At 43.7% G+C, this 12,929-nt stretch overlaps 1 protein-coding gene across 1 annotated transcript in view; it reads right to left on the reverse strand.

Annotated features, from left to right (window-relative positions):
• The window catches only part of MAP4 (microtubule associated protein 4), a 153,486-nt gene extending 144,342 nt beyond the window's left edge, over positions 1-9,144 (reverse strand). The window contains exon 1 of the mRNA XM_052647596.1: positions 9,012-9,144. The gene's annotated coding sequence lies outside the window, so the exon portion shown is untranslated. The remainder of the gene's footprint in view (positions 1-9,011) is intronic.
• Positions 9,145-12,929: the final 3,785 nt, after the last annotated feature.

The raw sequence follows: 12,929 nt of genomic DNA on the forward strand, positions 1-12,929 counted from the left end.
ATCGATTTCTGCTTTATTGACTATACCAAAGCCTTTGACTGTGTGGACCACAACAAACTGTGGAAAATTCTTCAAGAGGTAGGAATACCAGACCACCTGACCTGCCTCTTGAGAAACCTGTATGCAGGTCAGGAAGCAACAGTTAGAACTGGACATGGAACAACAGACTGGTTCCAAATAGGAAAAGGAGTACGTCAAGGCTGTATATTGTCACCCTGCTTATTTAACTTATATGCAGAGGACATCATGAGAAACGCTGGGCTGGGTGAAGCACAAGCTGGAATCAAGATTGCCGGGAGAAATATCAATAACCTCAGATATGCAGATGACACCACCCTTCTGGCAGAAAGTGAAGAGGAACTAAAATGCCTCTTGATGAAAGTGAAAGAGGAGAGTGAAAAAGTTGGCTTAAAGCTCAACATTCAGAAAACTAAGATCATGGCATCCAGTCCCATCACTTCATGGCAAATAGATGGGGAAACAGTGGAAACAGTGACTGACTTTGCTTTCTTGGGCTCCAAAATCACTCCAGATGGTGACTGCAGCCATGAAATTAAAAGACGCTGACTTCTTGGAAGGAAAGTTATGACCAACCTAGACAGCATATTAAGAAACAGAGACTTTGCTTTGCCAACAAAGTTCCCTCTAGTCAAGGCTATGGTTTTTCCAGTAGTCATGTATGGATGTGAGCGTTGGACTATAAAGAAAGCTGAGCACCGAAGAATTGATGCTTTTGAACTGTGGTGCTGGAGAAGACTCTTGAGAGTCCCTTGGACTGCAAGGAGATCCAACCAGTCCATCCTAAAGGAGATCAGTCCTGAGTGTTCATTGGAAGGACTGATGTTGAAGCTGAAACTCCAATCCTTTGGCCACCTGATGCAAAGAGCTGTCTCATTTGCAAAGACCGTGACGCTGGGAAAGATTGAAGGTGGGAGAAGGGGACGACAGAGGATAAGATGGTTGGATGGCATCACTGACTCAATGGACGAGTTTGGGTAAACTCTGGGAGTTGGTCATGGACAGGGAGGCCTGGTGTGCGGCAGTCCATAGCGTTGCAAAGAGTTGGACACGACTGAGCAACTGAACTGAACTGAACACATATATATGGAATCTAGAAAGAAGGTAATGAGGAAGCTATTTGCAGGGCAATTTCTTTAAAGGTTAAATATACACCTACCCTCCAAACCAGCCAATCCACTTTCAGTGTTACCCGCTCAAAAAATTAAAACATGTATCTACACACAAACACACCACACACACCCAAATCACCCCCAGCACTTATCACAATGCTATGTGCAAAGAAGATTCAGAAGGAGCTGTGCTATTAAGCTGAACATAGTAAAAAGAATGCTAGAAATTAAAGTTCAAGTCCTGACTCAGCTTTGTGGTATGTGACCTCAAAGAAGACAATTATTCCGGGCCTCACAGTAGTTTAATGAGTCTATGATTTCATCGTTTCACAGCCAATTTACCATATATATGGTAAAATGAAGCTTTTAGAGGCAATGCAAATCCCACTGAAAACACCGAACACCACCAATTCCACATCCACCAAGATTATAGTTTTACTTGGACCACTAGGCAGTATCTCACTAGCATTTTAAAGGGAGCCTTCCCCATTCACTTATCTCTTAATTCTCACAACAACCCTGTGAGATAGGTATGATCAGCACCCTGATTCTGTAAATAAAAAGGTTCACTGAGTTGCCCCAGACTTCAGAACTCTTTTGTGATAGAGTTGGGACCTAAACTCTTGTCTTTTGACACCTGGTTCAGTGCTAATACTGTCATACTATAACAAATATATCTGACAAAGGATTTATATCTAGAATATATAAAGAACTCTTAAAGTTCATGGATTATAAACAAATAACCTAATTTAAAATGGATGAAGGATCTGAATACACATTTCTCCAATATGTTCTACCTATAAGAAAACAATTGAGAGCTGTCTAGAATCTTCCTGTGTGTTTCTATTCCTAAAAGAGAAAATGGGTTATAATCTAAATATCTCAGAACTTCAGACAGTTTAACAGCAAAAAAAAAAAAAGATATCATAGAATTTCAGACAGACAGCAAAATGATATCTGAGAATTTCAGACAATTTAATAGCAACAACTTTAATGAAGCAAACTTTTTCTTAAGGGTCTCTCTACTCATCACCTATCCCCAATCTCCCCGAAATTTTTCCTTTTTTTTTCCTTTTTAAGAATATAGTATAATCTTCTGTAAAAGCTTTTTAAGTTTTTTCATGACAGTCTCAACATATGTGGGGTGGGGGTGGGGTGAAGGATGAGAGAGAGGCTGTAACTTTTATATGTGAGTCATTTATAAGTCAGAATCTATACTTTGTCATAATAAAAAAAAACCTTATAAACTAACTTCAATCAGTAATCATTAACTACCGTTTGAAGGAAACTAGCTGTGCCTTTAGAGTAGTAAGATGTAAAATATTTTAATTACAATTTTGCACACAAACTATAGCAGAAAATAAGAAACAAGATCTCTTTTGGAAATACTTCACTTCACTTCAGGACCTGATCTTGAAATTCTCTAGCTGAATATTAATCTATTCAAATAAAAATAAAGAAAGAACATATCAAAGTTACAGATATAGAAAGGATAAATAAAGCAAAGAGAATGGAATCAGGATCCAAAAGGTCCCCTATGGAACAATGGAGAGAATACAGGAATTACAGAAAGGATATGAGTGTACTGGTGGGTCAGATGGTAAAGTGTCTGCCTACAATGTGGGAGACCCGGGTTTGATCCCTGGGTCGGGAAGATCCTCTGGAGAAGGAAATGGCACCCCACTCCAGTACTCCTGACTGGGAAATCCCATGGACAGAGGAATGTGGTAGGCTACAGTCCCTGAGGTCGCAAAGAGTTGGAGACGACTGAGCGACTTCACTTATAGGAGTGTAAAGAAGTTCTATACATAGTTTCAAGAAACCAACCAAGGACAAAGACTGGTTAACCGCAGCTCTAGAGAAAAAAAGACCTAAAGATGCGCTTACTACCAGACAAGTATAAACTTACACTGAAAAAAAGTGGATATTGGAAGAAAAAAGAACCTAATTTATTCTGGAGCAGCACATATGGAAACTAAGCTCCCTAAGGGCAGGGATCATTTTTAACTCCTTAACCACTTTACCTCCAAGGCCTAATACAGTAGTATCTGTGTGTGTTGTTAGTGGCTTAGTTGTGTCAGGACTCTGCGACCGCAGGAACTCTAGTGAACAAGGCTCCTCTGTCCATAGAGTTCTCCAGGGAAGAATGGGGAATGAGTTGCCATTCCCTTCTTCAGACGATCTTCCCCACCCAGGGATAGAAACTGGGTCTCCCAAGATTGAACCGTCTGACCCACCAGGGAAGCTCTTGAGGACAGAACATATGTGACAAACTGCAGCATGCCCAACATGGTAAAAAGTTTAGATAGCACATTTCAGAAGACGTGGCTAGAAGGAAAAAACTGTTTAGGCTGGAAAAGAAAAAATTTAAGTAGGACAAAATAACTGTCACTGAATAGCTGTAAAGTGGACACTGGATCTACAGGGGATAACTGTAGACAGCAAAAGTAGAACCAGTAAATAAAAGCTACGGGGAGGCACCTCTGAGGTCATGATCAAGGAAGTCTTCCTAAAACAACAAATTTGCAAACCTGGAATTGATAGCCACCAGCTGTGAAATCCCTATCTAGGGGAGTACTTATGAAAAGACAGGGCTGGAGGATTCACCTGTACTGTGTGGAAAGCTGCATTAGATTATCTCTAAGATCTCTTCCAAGTTTATGATTCTGCAAGTAGAAAGAAGTCCAGTAAAGTAACTGTTCTTGCTCTCAACACTCCCAAAGTTTAAAATTTAAACATAAAACCCAGGAAAAAAAATAAAAATAAAAATAAAACCCAAGAACTTTGTTAATTAAAGGAACAATCCCACCAAGAAGGGACAAAGGTAGTCAAGATACCTGCTATGAAGAGATTGTTTTGCTTGGGATTAAGCTTATCCTTGGGAGTGAGAACAGGTCACCTATTTCAGCTAAAGTCACTCATTCCCTGTTTGGCCAGGGGCAAATGATTTCATCTCTCCACTGGAACTGAAAAAAAGTAATTTAAAATACCAATATTATAGGAATATAATTTAAATCGGTTAACTGCAAGATGCTTTGGAATTTACCTCAGGTGACAGTTGAAACTGTACTTTCCACCTGAAACTAACACAATATTGTAAATCAACTATATTCCAGTTAAAAGTTAAATTTTAAAAAAAGAAATACGAAAAGAAAACCCTGTATTTTACTTTACTTTCCTACTTTATATATTAGGGTTGAACTAGTAACTAAATCTATTATAAATAATAAGAACCAAGTATCTCACTGTCAAAGAAAGAAATTACAAATAAGCAAGGAGGGGAATGCTACAATGAACTCTGTGATGCTGGATTAGAGTCAGAGAAACCAGCATGAATCCATGTTTATATTTATATACAGATAGATACAGAAACAGGTATGTGTAGGGAATTCCCTGGTGGTCCAGTGCTTAGGACTCTGTCCTTTCACTGTTGAAGGCACAGGTTCAGGGAACTAATACTCCGTGAGGGGTGGCCAAAAAAAACAAAAATCAGATGTCTATACCTGGGTCGGTATACATAAATATATCTCCTGTCAAGAAGCAGTAATATCCCAGTAGCAATGAGTAAATGAACACCCAGTTCATTTAGAAACCAGATCTTGGTTTCTAAATATTTTTCTCCAATATAAGAAACCAGGAGAAATGGTTGATTCTAGGACTGAGGCAGAGAAAATACAAGATCAGACTGGGGCATCTGTGATATCAGAAAGTAAAAATATGCTCAAAAAAAAAAAAAAAAGGGACAGGGTAGGAGGGATGTGTCAAAAGAACATAGGTGCCAAATGGTCAAAGCTAGAAGGATTTATACAATGAAATACAACCCAGAGGGGGAAAAATATTCATTAATCCACAGTAAATGATTAAATTAAGTAAATGGGAGGAAAAAAACACAAATCTTTCTTACAGAAGAATTCCAAACAATAATGTAGGAGGAATGAGAGAAACAGAAAATCACCGGTACAACAGCACAGTAATTGCTGCTGTGGGCGTTTCACTGACATTAGAGGATGAAACTTTCAGAAAAAAATCAGATCTTTGTATAGCCTCTCAGAGATATTAACTAATTACTGTGGGTGGTTTTAACATATGCTCACAAATTCTTTGATACTCAGGAGGTGGAGTTTAAATTCCCTTGCCCTGGAGTGTGGGCTTGACTCGGTGACTCATTTCTAGCTTCTAACAAATGAAGTAAGGAAACGGAAAAAGAGTCACTTTATAAAAAACCAGGCAGCCAAGTCACTAAAATCAAGTTGCTAAAGTTAATATCAGCAATAAGCCATGATGATATCAGATAGCATCTGATACAAAATGTGTGACAGGAAGGCCATACTATCTCCCTGATATTCTTCGCTAAAATGCTTAATCTCAGACTAATCAAAAGAAAACAAAACAACAAAAAACAGAAAACTCAAATTCAGGAACACTCTACAAATGATCACTACTCTTCAAAAGTGTCAAGTGTTAAAGGCAAGAGGAAACCAAGAAACTGAAGGTAGTGGGTACAATATATATTTGCTTGATCCCCTTTCTTGACCCTAATTGTCCTCAACACACTCACTTCAAGCAATAAGGCTGTCACAGTGAGCTGGTTCTAGGGGGCTTCCCAGGTGGCACAGTGGTAAAGAAACTGCCTGCCAATGCAGAAGCTTGGTGATAGACCATGAAGTCGGAAAAAGCTGGACAAGACTGACTGAGCGCACACACACACACAGTCTGGTTCTAAGAATGCCATTTAGAAGGACAAAGAAATCAGAGATACCTACTCGGTTTCCTTTTCAAATTGAGCAAACCATATGAACTATATCAAGACAACTTCAAAATGTTCCTTTCAGATGTCCTTGCTTTTTAAGGAAAAGTAAAACCTACATATCAACAAGTGATGATTAATACTTTAAAATAAACAGGAAAAGGAGAATAGTGATGCCAAAAGTTTGAAGTGTCAACAGCAAAAGTTTACACAGCCAAAGGATGGATCACCAAGTTCAGAGACAAGATCAGGGAAGAAAAGAACAAGACCCTAAGATCAATAGGAACCACATCTTTAAAACTAAGCCACCTATCTTGGTGTAGGTGGGAGGTTCAAACCACACAAAGGAATGCTCATCCCCACCCACCCCCACTCTACACCCAAAATTAAAACTGCAAGCATCTTTCCCTGTTCTCAAGCCACTCTGATAACGTTTGACAAACTTGTCACTCTCTCCCTTGAAAGCCAATTAGTACACGAACATTTTTATACCCTCTAAAAAAATAAAGCCAAGCCACGTAAACCTAAGAAAATCCAGGTGTTTCCTTCACTGTCACCAAACAATGGAAAATGACTTTTGAAATATGTAATATAAGCATATTTATAAATTTGGGGATTTTAACTCAAGTAAATATATGCTGGGATGACAAATATATGCAGAGACACCTTAAAAAACTGAAGAGGCTTCCTTGGTGGCTCAGTGGTAAGGAATCCACCTGTCAATGGAGGACATATAGGTTAGATCCTTGATCCCTGATCCAGGAATATCCCACACGCCACGGAGCAACTAAGCCTGTGCACCACATCTATTAAGGCTGTGCTCTAGAGCCTGGGTACCACAACTGCTGAAACCCCCAGTACCTAGAGACAGTGTTAGGCACCAAGAGAAGCCAACTCAACGAGAAGTTTACGCACTGCAACTACGGAGTAGCCCCCTCTCGCCCAAGCTAGAAAAAGTCCCTGCCCAACAATAAGTAAATAAAATTATCTATTACAAAAAAAAAAACTGAGACAGTGAGGAAATGTGTTAGAATCTCCTCTCCCCAGCACTGTCCAACATAAATATGTGAGTAAATATGTGAGTTAGCACAATGCAGAAAGAAGGCTGACCCACTAGGCTTCTGTAACTTGATTAAAACATTCCCTAAGAACATCCAGTGCTCTTAGTTTCAATTCTATAATCAACTGCACTCTTATTACTGATTTGCCTGCCCAGAAACAAAGGAGGTGTCCTGGGCCTGTAGGTAATTAATGCCAGTTGTTCATATGGCACTTAAAACTTCGGACGTAAATAAATTGATATCTGGATTATCATTCTCCAGTGAGATTACTTTGCACGAATAAATTCTCAAGTGTTTGAATCACCCCTGTGTGAACCTACAGTTTCTGAACTACTGTGTGGGAGTCAGAAGGACCCTGGTGTGGATGCCACTTAATCTGTGTGACCTCTGATTTCCATCAGTCTCAATTTCCTCACCTAGAAATAAACACCTACAACTAGTGCCTGGCAGACAGCAAGTACTCAAGAAGTGATAGCTTTATTCTACTTAAGCCATATTTGAAAGCAAGCGTATAACTGAGGTAAAAACATTTCATTTAAAAAGCAGCAGTATGGACCGTCAAACCACAACAATTTAAAAGACACCCCCAGAAGAGAGACGTGCTGTACAAGAGAGTTGAAAAAAGCAAAGTTAAAACGTTGCAAGTAAAGTACCCCCTGCACTGTACAGGAGTCTCCTGCTTAGCAACTCTAGTGTTGTCGACCAAACACCCAGCCCTTAATAGTTAGAGCATGACAACTGTTCACTCTAAATCCATGTGCTCAGCTTGGATTCAGGACTGATTTATAAAAATAGCTGCTGCTGCCGCTCTTTGAATCTCTTTGAGCTGATGACTGGGCAGTGTTACCCTATAGGCCTAGAGCAGCTGTATTCCCTCACCACACCCATTTCTCTGTCTGCCCAGCACCACCTCCCCCTCCCCCAGCCCCCATCTCTGCAGCATACTATTCTCCCTCTTCCTGGGCTGAGTGAGCAAATTACAAGCACAAATATCCCCTGATGCAATGCCACAACCATCCCTGGGAAAGAGCAGGGGCAGTTGCCAAAAGTGCAGCAGCAGGGAAATGGGCGGGACACACACAGAGCAAGAAACACAGCAATCCTAGGGAGCCAGGGAAAAGGAATCGAGAGGCCCTGGGGAGCAACAATGTAACTGGACCGAGGAGGGAGGGGAGAAGAGGGGGTTCCCGGGAGAAAGCTGGGTAACACTATCCTGAGAAGCACGTTTCACTCTGGGTCTGGGTCCTAAAACACAAAGCTAAACGTAATCCTGTCTCCTCCCCAAAGCACCAAATGCATTCCCTTTACCCATTCCAGGATGAAAGCAAAAACCCTAACACTTCCTTTCCCCCCCAACCCCACCCCGCCCAAGGAGTAATTTCTCCAAAGAACAGCTCAAGCAACACACTAGTGGAGAACCTGGCCCATGTGCTAAATCACAATCTCCGTTCTGGGTAACGTTTCTAACTCCCCTCCCGGTCCTATCCTCGCATCCGCGGGCTTTACAGCGACCCATGCGCACTCCCGCAGCCAGACACATGCTTACTCCCCAAATCTTGTGCTGGGGCAGCGCGCGCCGGGAGAGCCCAGCCTGGGGCCACGTTCTCTCGACCACTACCCCCTACCTCCTCCCGTAACTCCCTGGCCTAGCACCCTCTCTGAGGTTCACCTCCGCCCCACTTCAACTGACCGTCAAAAGCTTCACAGCACAACCTTTGAGTTCTCCCGTGTCTCCGAGCCCCACCCAGGGCCCCAGGCTGCAGCCGACCCTCGCTCACCCGGCTCAGCCCCAATCCCGCGCCTGAGAAAGGCGGCTCAGCCCCGTCACTCCAGACTCTCTGGGTCCGCCCCGCCCTGCGGACCCCCTTATCGTGCCTCCAAGACTTGGAAGATCGCGCCCGCAGGCCCCCCTCGCCCGACCGCCCCCGCGTCCCGCAGGCCGGCGGCCACCGCCCTTCCCTGCTTCGGGCGGGCCTGGTGGGGTCCCGGGCGACCGCGGGGGAGGCTCGGGCAGTCCCGGGGACAGTGAGGAAGCCGCTCCTCCGATCGGGCCCCGCCTGCCGCTGCACCTACCCGCCGCCGCCGCCGCCGCCGCCGCGCCGGAGCCGGAGCCGGAGGGAGCCGGGAGAGGGCCGGGAGGAGCCAGGAGCCAGCAAGCGAGCCCGAGGGGCGGGACGCAGGGAGGCGGCCGCTTCCTCGTCGCCCTCTTGAGGGCCCGCGCGAGGGAGGGGCGCCGCCGCCGCCTATCCCGCGGGCGCGGCGGCCTTGGCCAATAAGCGGGCCGAGGGGGCAGGCGGAGGCCCGCGGCGGGCCAATAGGGGCCGGCCCCGCCGCCTCGACCTAGGCGGGGTAGCGGCCGAGCGGAGGAGGGCAGTGGCGGGCGAGGTACGCGAGGGGTCTTCAGACGCCCGTCTCCCGCCAGCCCGCTGCTGCTGCTGCTCCCTGGGCGGCGGGAGGACCGACCGACCTCCCCCGCTGCTCTGTGTGCTGGTTGTCGCTTCCTTTAGAAGTTGAGTGCGGGGAAAGGGGAAGACACGAGAGGCCCAGTACACGCGGCCGGGCCCGGGTCTCCCCGCCGGCAGGACCAGTGGGTTCTATGACGTAACTTGGGAGGGGCGCGGGGCGGGGCCAGGGCGCCGGCCGGCTGGTCGCGGTGAAGAACTGTTGCTGGATGAGGACGCGACTGGGGGGCCTCTCACGGGCTGCTCTGCCACCAGTCCCAAGTGACGTGGCTGGTCCAAGCTGAGATGTGCTATAAAGTATAGAATACACACCGAAATTTCGAGGCTTAGCTCATTTTTAAGCTTAAATTGATCACAATGTGGGTCGTTAGAAAATTGATTGCAGTTTGGTACATCTTTGGTCAAATAAAATGTTTAAAATAATCTTGCTTATTTTTTACTACTTTTTAAAATGCGGCTACTAGGAAAAAAATAGAATTACTGTTTGGTTCACATTGTGTTTCTTTTGGGTAATGCTGGTTCAGAACTTAAAAGTGATAGCTGACACCCTATTGAATGCTCACTATGCTCCAGGCACTCGACACCTAATAACTCATTTAATCATCGCAATTCTGTACGGTTGGTATTCATGTTCTCATTCTCATTTTACAGATGAGAAAACAAACACAGAACTAACCTAATGTCAGCGAGCCAGTAATTGACAGAGTGGGATTTAACTCTGTCAACCAGACACTGCTGCTAAGTCGCTTCAGTCGTGTCCGACTCTGTTCGACCCCATAGACTGCAGCCCACCAGCCTCCGCCATCCCTGGGATTCTCCAGGCAAGAACACTGGAGTGGGTTGCCATTTCCTTCTCCAATGCATGAAAGTGAAAAGTGAAAGTGAAGTCGCTCAGTCGTGCCCGACTCTTAGCGACCCCATGGACTGCAGCCTACCAGGCTCCTTCGTCCATGGGATTTTCCAGGCAAGAGCACTGGAGTGGGTTGCCATTGCCTTCTCCGCAACCAGGCACTAGGGGCCATATACTCAACTTCTAGACCAGGCTGGTTACCAGAAAGAACACTGACTTGGTTGAAAGCCAGAGGTCTAGCCCTGATACTTTCTAGATGTGTAACAGTAAAGCAGTTAAGCATCAGTTGCCTTATATATAAAAAATGAGAGTATACATCACCAGCCTCTCATAATTACTGGTAAGATGACCTGGAGATAGCATACTTAGGTAGTTAAAACTGGACTCTGACCTGGACTCCCTGAGCACTGCTACTTACAAGCTTGTGAGCTTGTGGAAGATATATAATCTCTCTGTACCTCAGTTTCCTCAACTATAAAATGCATAATAATGGTGCCTACCTTATTAGTGTTTTGTGGATCAAATGTGTTAATATATGCAAAGTGCTTATGTTGGTGCCTAACAACAAGCACTTAGAGAGTTTACAATTAATATCATAATGACTGTAAAGGAGGCTTAAGAGCCTAGACATATATGAAGGGATTAAAAGGATGAGGGCTTCCCTGGCAGTCCAGTGGTTAAGATTCCATGCTTTCAATGCAAGGGGTGCAGGTTTGATCCCTGGTTGGGGAACGAAGATCCCATATGCCTTCTAGGCTGCCAAAAAAAAAAAGGGAGGGGGAGTAAAAGGATAAGTGGAGGGGGGGTATTTACCCAAGGAAAATAAAAACACTAAGTTGAAAAGATATAGGCACCCCTATGTTCATTGCAAGTGCATATCAGTAGATGAATGGATGAAAAAGGTGTGGTATATTTATACAATAGAATATTACTCAGCCATTGGAAAAAATGAAATTTTGTCATTTGCAGCAACAGGAACAGACCCAGAGGGTATTATATTAAATGAATCAAGACAGAGAAAGATGAATACCATATGGTTTAAATTATCTATAGGATTTAAAAAAACAAAACAAAGCAAAAACAGAAATGAGTTCATAGATACACAGAACTGATGACTGCTAGAGAAGGAGGAGGGTGGGGAGTTGGGCAAAACAGGTGAAAAGGATTAAGAGGTATGAACTTCCAGTTACAACTAAGTCTCAGGAATGTAATATACAACATAAGGGATATAGTTAATAATTACTAAACACTGAAATAATTTTGATGGTTATTAGTCTTATTGTGGTGATCATTTTGTAATGTACTTAAATGTTAACTCACTATATTATATACTTGAAAATTAAAATATTGCATATCAACTATACTTAATAAAATTAAATAAAAGATAAGTGAGAAAGGGATAGCACTATGAATCTGGAGCACTGGAAGGGACTTTAGGACAATCACAGCTAACTGAAATGACTGGCCTACATCACACACCAATTAATAAGTCAGGTGTCTTAGCCCAAACACAGGGCTTTCCCCCTCTCTCACCTTACCCAGACTCCAAAGTAGAACTACCATTGCCAAGCCTGAATTCACTCATCCAACAGATGTTGACTGAGTACTGGCATATCAGGAAGGGCCACACAGTGAAGAGCACCTGTACAAAGATGAATAAGATAGATTTCCTGTCTGGTGAAATTAGCATTACTTCACACCATAGCCCACTGCAGGTCTAAGCAAGAACTTAACTGTTGTAGGGAACCACACAGGTGGGAGCTAAAAAAGTTACTTTGTTCCTTCTTCCCGCTGCCTGGAATAATCAGCCCCTAGATATGTCCCAGGCTTCAGGACTAGAATTGGCTTTGGGCTTTGAGCTCCTTAGACATAAAATGGCTAAGAAGATTCAGAAGTGTTAGAATGCTCCACTCCATAAGATAATAGAGTCATCATGTTCTGTGTATTCCAAGCTAGACACCAATTTCAGTTATCCCCTTCCTTCTCCTTTCTCAGGCCTACCAGATACTCCTTCTGTCTCAGAAACATCTCCATCAGCATGGATGCTGTTCCCTGTTCTCTTCGCTATATACTGCCACAGCTACTTCCAAGTCCCCTGCCGAGCTTGATGACCTTCTGCCTGCCCCCTCCAATTCATATACCCACTCCTGCGCTTCTTATATACCTATTAACAGGACTTGCCACATATGAACTAAAGAACCTCTTGACGAAAGTGAAAGAGGAGAGTGAAGAGAGTTGGTTTAAAACTCAACATTAGGAAACAGATCATGGCATCTGGTCCCATCAATTCATGGCAAATAGATGGGGAAACAGTGGAAACAGTGTCACACTTTATCTTTTTGGGCTCCAAAAATCACTGCAGATGGTGACTGCAGCCATGAAATTAAAGGACATTTGCTCCTTGGAAGAAAAGTTATGACCAACCTAGACAGCATATTCAAAAGCAGAGACATTACTTTGCCAACAAAGTTCTGTCTAGTCAAGGCTATGATTTTTCCAGTAGTCATGTATGGGTGTGAGAGTTGGACTATAAAGAAGGCTGAGCGCCAAAGAATTGATGCTTTTGAACCATGGTGCTGGAGAAGACTCTTGAGAGCCCCTTGGACTGCAAGGAGATCCAACCAGTCCATCCTAAGGGAACTCAGTCCTGAATGTTCACTGGAAGCACTGATGCTGAAG

Source organism: Budorcas taxicolor, chromosome 1 (assembly GCF_023091745.1).
Source record: "Budorcas taxicolor isolate Tak-1 chromosome 1, Takin1.1, whole genome shotgun sequence".
Lineage (NCBI taxonomy): Eukaryota > Metazoa > Chordata > Mammalia > Artiodactyla > Bovidae > Budorcas > Budorcas taxicolor.